The sequence below is a fragment of the Limanda limanda genome, chromosome 23 (assembly GCF_963576545.1).
Source record: "Limanda limanda chromosome 23, fLimLim1.1, whole genome shotgun sequence".
NCBI lineage: Eukaryota > Metazoa > Chordata > Actinopteri > Pleuronectiformes > Pleuronectidae > Limanda > Limanda limanda.
The window spans coordinates 8,458,843-8,465,839 of NC_083658.1; positions in this window are offsets into that span (position 1 = coordinate 8,458,843).

Genomic DNA, 6,997 nt, shown 5'->3' on the forward strand with positions numbered 1-6,997 from the left:
CACAGGCTGCTGGTGTGACTGGGGCGACTGGCCTGGAGCCGCTGAGCAGAGCGCTGACTGCGGAGGCCCCCACCTCCGCTGGGAAGGCCTGGGAGGCATCTTAAAGTGCGGTCATTAGGCAGCTACTTGTGTAGGTGTTCTTGCAAGAAATCTTGTCAGGCAGATACCTGCTGTCTAATTAGGCAGGCGGTACACACACACAGACACTTGCTCAAGGGGAAGAAACAACAAGCGCCTTCAGTGTGCAATGTAGTGAGTAGGACCATTGCTCAGTGTGTGTGTGTGTGTGTGTGTGTGAAGGAGTGTGTGTGTGTGTGTTTGCTAATAATGACCTGAGGCTCAACCTGCTGTTGAGAACAGTAACTTGTGACTCGGTGCCTTTGTTCACCCTGTAACATCTGGCTGTGACCGAAGGCAGTGGCTGTGTTTAAAATGCATTCAAGCCGAATGGGCCATTGCTCAAAGAGTGTGTTTGTGCCTGTGTGGCGGTTGGGGGGGGTGGGCGAGGGCGAGGGTGAGGGTTGGGGGAGGTTACCGAGGCAGGCACAGCAAGGACTAAGGCGCGAGGAGTTGATCATCGTCGTGGAAACCTCTGAGGGAAAAAGGCCTGGAAGCCCCTTCTGTCAGCTGGGCTCCGCGACGCTTCCCCTCGACTGCCTTCGCTCACTCACACACACACACACACACACACACACACACACACACACACACACACACACACACACACACACACACACACACACACACACACACACACACACACACACACACACACACACACACACACACACACACACACACACACACACACAGGGTCCCTCTGGAGCACCAGATTAAGGTCTGAGTGAGTGTGAGCAGAACAATACCCCAGTGTGTGTTTGTGGAGCCGTGGCTAATTGTGTTCATTTGCTGCTCAAGTTGAGACAGCTAGGACACTGGAGGGGTGTGTGTGTGTGTGTGTGTGTGCTTGGTTGTGTGGCAGAGAGAGAAAACAAGGATGAGAACAAGAAAAAGTGGCGATCGGTGGGAGGGGGGGATGGAATAAGGACAGATGAGCAACTGCACAAGTGTGCGTGTTTGTGTGTGTTTTTTGCGAGGGGGGGGGTGAGAAGCGCAATGTGAGGCCATGCAGGTAATCCTCATTACGACGGTGGAAGTGTTCATTTGCGAGGTGTGTTGATATGATGTGAGGTGAGCTGAGTATTTAAGAGAGCGTTCTTTCCCCTCCGTACATCTGCCCCGTCCTTGCTCACATTACACACTAAGATGCACTCGCTTGGGTTCTTGGAAACACACACGTTTACAAACACATGCTCGCTGGCGTTTTGCATGAATTCACCGCTCGTGCTGGCGATTCAACTAAATTAAAACGCTGGGAAAACCGGCGCCAACTCTCAGAAAAGTTGCTCTAAGCTGAAAGTCAATCCGAGGCCTGTGTGTGAAGCCAGTTAGACAGAGTCAGGTGATTTTATATGCATATAGGTGGAAAGCTCCGTTTATTCTATGATTTAATTTGATGCAGCTTCTATTGTAGCTTGGTTAAAACCACCATATAAACCTAAATGGCACAAAAACTCATATTGAAAGTAGTTTCTCCTCATTAAATTAAACTAGTGCAGTGGAGTTTGCTTTATTGCTGTTCACATGTGGATTGTATATAAGTTTACACATTTGAGAGATGTGCGTTCCACAGGCAGACATTTGTGGAATTTGTAGGTAGAGGTCAAGTAAAGTAAAGACAAAAAGGTCAAAAGGTAGAAAACGTTAAAGTCTCATGCAGCACTCTGTGTGACGGGAAATCAGCACCATGGAGAGTTCCATAGTTTTACTGTGATACCTCATTAAAAGCTGCACCAACCAATATTTTTAAATATACAATGCAGATAATAACTGATGCAATAAGGAATCACTGTGAATCATTTTAGTGTCTTTCAGCTCATTGTTTTGGTTTTCTCGCACTTTGGTCTTCAGATTTTTCTAACAGCCGCAGCAGGCAGGTGTTTTCAGTGGGGGGGGGGGGGGGCATAGAAGCCTGTTGTATTCTACCTCTCCAGCTTCACACAGCAGGCAGGCAGACTAGCTGCTGAACAGAATGGACCATTTTAAGGGAATTGAGTAGAAATGCATTTCATTCAGGAGTTGACTCACACAAAACTCAAAGGAGACTGAACATTAGAGAAAGCGTAATGTACAACCGTTTTTTATAAAGTGATAATATATCAATACAATATCAGGGATATTTTTACGGCTTTCACTTTCCCCCAAATATCAATGATCAATTGCAATCATATAATCTCTATGTACAAAATCATATTCATCTCGAAGCTTCCATGCATGTCCAAAATGTGACTTACAGTCCAGTCTGTGCGGAAACATATTTGTATGTTTCAAATGAAGATATTATATTAACATCCATCCAAGTCATAATCACACATGGGAAGGCTCAGATATTTTTGAAAGTGTTAAAATAAACCCATATCCCTCAATAAAAAAAACCTCCTTGAAAATGGATACAAGAACATTGAGATTAGCTGAAGTCTGTTGTTCAAGATATTTAAATGCTGAGTATGTTGTCTATGTGCAGCAAGTTTGATTTGTCTCACCCAAAGGAATGGTTCATTGGTAGTTGCCCATAAAATAACAAAGTTTTACGGCCTTGATTTACTAAACAAAGCAGAACCTCTTTACCTGGTTTAAATGTCCAGGCCTGATTTGAGTCATTGACCAGCAGCACAATTGTTTTACCTTTTTCTTGTCACGAGGGAGCCCAGTGTCGCTGTTTGTCTTTAAAGACACAACAATGGAGGCCGACTGTCGGTGCAGCAGTCCCAGGGAGAAGAAATATGAAACAGAGGCAAATCAATGGCAAATAATGTCATCTTAGAAGGTCACACTCGGACCTTTCGGCTTCGTCGATACAAACACACACTGTAATTACAGCGGCATAGTAAAATGCACAAGCCGCCTGACATCTTTATGACATTTCTAATGATAAAATCACACACATCCACACACACTAAAACTGCGCAGTGAAACTTACACACACTTGCACTCTGTGTCTCTGTGCCTCCCTCACTTGTAAGCTCTGCAGGCTACTAAGCTGTATGGAACCTCCCTGCCTGGCCACGCTGTGGTTTCCCCGACGCAGAGTGTCCCTCTCTCCTCCCTGCCCGGGGCGAGCGGAGGAGAAAATAAACAACTAAAGAGACAAACAGCGAGAGCCACTTAGAGCCACTTAAAGCCAAGGCTCCTTCCCACAGCGAAGCACTTCCCTAGGGCTACTGATCTGCCTGCCACGGTGGGAGACGGGAGGCTGGAGAGAAAGAGAGAGGAGAAGTGGAGTCGGAGAAAGTCAAGTCAAGTCAAATTTATTTATAGAGCCGCGGCCGGCCAAGGGGCTGCACAGTCAAGATATCTAAATCATAAAATGTGAAGAAGATGTGAAGGAGAGGAAAGGTATTGAGTAAAGTTTCAGACCAGGAGGAGAGAGATGGAAAGATAGAAAGATATAGCGAGTCGAAGGGAACATTACCACACTGTGAGCCTCCTGATACCCGAGGAGAATCAGATCTTATGAGAAGTGGCAGGTACATGCAGGGAGGTGATGTCAATCTGGATATAGCCTTACTAATGAGTTCAGACATGTAGCCCTCCCTGCTGCGGGCAGATGGGCAGATACCTATCTCCACTTTAATATTTACCTTGTGCCCATGGGTTATGAATTATTCCTCACTAAGTAATTTCCGTCTTTAAATAAGAAAGATCTTTTTATACATTTTTTGGGGTCATATGTCATTAAATAGTGCAGTATTGACATACTTCTTTGGATTTAACATCAAGAGGATGCACAAGTTTAAGTAATTTCAGCTTAAAGAATCCAAAGATCCATCATATGCGTCACCAAAACTGATAAGATCCACAAATTGATCCAATCATTTAAAAATCCCAATTTGAAGGCAACCAGGAATGATGGAGAAACAGGTTAAACATGTAAAGGCCAGTGTTTCGTGTATAGTACATGGTGCCACTGAGCTTTTCAAAGTAAAAGAGGAAACATCTCAAACGTGTCATCTAGGTCTTTGCACAGAAAGCAGGCTCAGTGGCAGTTGACTTTAAAAAGGTCTAAAGGCTTCCATAATTACTTTCACTCTTTAGTTTTCTCCTTTTTTCCTCTGGCATCATGGAATTCCAGATACAGATTTAACTTTTTTTGTTCAAAATGCAACGAAAAGGGGAAAAATAGACTCGATCCCGAGACCTTTAGGGCACCGACCTGTATTAGGCTTGCATTTGTCTCCTCATCTTTATCTTCTATCTCCGCTTTCTATTCCTAATCTCCTATCCTCCTCTTGTTAAATGCTTTTCCCCCCCCTTCCGCTCCTCTCTGCACTCAACCTCGTTCCCTCCGCCCGCCAACCCGCCCCCCCTTCCCCTTCCCTCTCCCTCCCGTTTGTGTCCCCCTGACTGCGAACCTAAAGGTCACCTCTCCCCTGAGAGCCCTGTTTACCTGAACCGCTCCCCTCTTTTTGACATTCACCTACTTGGAGATGGAAGGAGAAAGAGGAGGGGTTTAAATTTAGGTTCTCTTTGCTCGGGCCGTTATAATTGCTTTGCAAAGCGGAAAAAAAGAAAATGTTGTTTCTCGGCAGGAAGCTTCATGATAACTTCACAATTCATGGATTTCAAAAACCTTTCCAAATTTCCTGCTTTATTTCTTCATTTGACAATATTCAACTTTTATCATTTATAATCGAATCGACTATGTGGACCCCAAATACCAATCACACAAAGAAAACACAAATATTTGAAGCTTGAGGGGCGAAAAAAGAGAGTTTGAAATTGACTAGTCCTTGAAATGCATTCACCACACGCTAATTGATGCTTTATTTACACATAAGGAATTACGCGTTTTTTTCCGCGAGACAGTTTACACCCGCTGTGTGTTGAGCTCCTTGAAAGCCCCTTTGCTCTGTTCACTTCCAAAGGGCTTCTCGGTTTTTAAGAGGCATGCCATGAAAAAAACAAGTGGCCACTTTCCAAAGGATCCAGCCATGAACAAGAGCCTACTAGAATGTCACGTGTGTGCAGGGTAATGCATCCGCACCTGTGTGTGTCGGCGTTTCCTCCATGAAATGACACTTTAAACGTCTGACGAGTAGTGCTTTTAAGACAGGAATAGGTTGTAATCCTTTTTTATTCAAACACACAGCAGACATGCACAGGTTTGTGTATTAAGTGCATTGAAAACAACATGAAACGCTGCGAAACACATGAGCTGGTTCTTCCTCTAATCATCTTTGAAGCTTTTGTAACCTTCCGCGGTGTGTGATGTGTGCCTGCGTGCCTTTGCTGTCACTTGCACGGCTAACAGTGTGTGTTTATGTTGAGTGTTATGCATGCTGATGGTGACCCAGACCCCCACAGGGCCTCCCACCCCTCCGGCCTTCCCCTCCTGGGGCGAGGGCAGCAGGATGGGGTCAAAGAGACAACTCTACCCCCCTGCTCCATGGAGGCCTGCCCATGACCATTAGTATCCATTACCAGGAGGCACGGACACACCACAACCTGCGGTGCCTGGTTTGCACACACACAGACACACACACAGACACACACACACACTTGTACAAGCAGAGTTACAGAAAACACAGAAGTCCACTCGCAGTATTTTGTCAATTAGTCTGCACTAAAGCACTAAAAAGCTCCTGTTTACATATTTCCACATGTGGCTACATAAGAAAAAACTGTTAATTAACATATCATACGTTGATAAATGGGAAAAACACACATGTATACTCAGGCATGTAAAAATCCTCGTGCAGACAAACATACCTGACAGTGAATCAGGCCTCCAGCAGCTTGCGACAGAGGTCCTTACTTCAAACAGACATTCCCAGAGGGGATGACCTTCTGGGAGTCTGTGGGGCGTGTGTGTGTCTGTGTGTCTGTGTGTGTGTGTTTGTGTGTGTGTGTGTGTGTGTGTGTGGACACGAGGGCGATGAAGGTTTGAGCCCGGCGCAGAGCAGTCGGCCAGGACACGTCTCAGTCACGCACAAACGCTGTACACGCACCTCTCAACCAAACAGGTGCGAGCTAAATGGTTATGAATGGGGCTGCTGGACGATCCGACAAGTCTTTTACGGCCGGTAATGTCGTTTTAATAGAAACATCAGGAGCAGCCGGCCGACCCATCTGTCTGAGAGAGACACGCAGAAGTGATAGAGACGGGGAAACAGCGTAAAAGAAGGGAGGAGAAGTTTCAGGGAAAGGGATCAAATGTTGGAAAAGCGGGAAGAGAGAAATGAAGAGAGCAAGGATTGTGCTTTGGCACTTGCAAACTGTGTGTGTGAGTGTGTGTGTGTGTGTGTGTGTGTGTGTGTGTGTGTGTGTGTGTGTGTGTGTGTGTGTGTGTGTGTGTGTGTGTGTGTGTGTGTGTGTGTGTGTGTGTGTGTGTGTGTGTGTGTGTGTGTGTGTGTGTGTGTGTGTGTGTCTGGCATGTCAGCTGTGGCTGGCTAACAAGCTGCACCCTCCACAGCCTATTATCTAGAGCATGGCAACTGGCCCATACCTGCAAGGTGTGTGTGTGTGTGTGATTCAGAGCGTGGCAGCTGTGTCATACCTGCGAGCGTCTTCGGGGCGCTCCCCTCGTCTGTAATGGAGCCGGAGAGGGGGATTGTGGGAGAGATGAAGGACAAAACGGATATCTTCTGTCTCCCCCTCTTCTTCCCCCCCCACCCCACCCACCACATGTGAAACAGGGCGGCGTGGACGTCTCCTCCCTCCTCCTTGGAGGACAGAGAGGAGACAGGGCGCCAGAGGCCGTACACTTACATTCCGCTCACACATGCACCATGTACACACGCATGGTTGCATACCGATACTGTATGTTTGCATGAATCAATCCATATGTCAAGGACAATATCGGCCGCTCCGTGCTAACCAACTCCTCATGATCCTTTATCGAATGACACGAGAAAAGCGAATCGCTCGTCAATGGCTG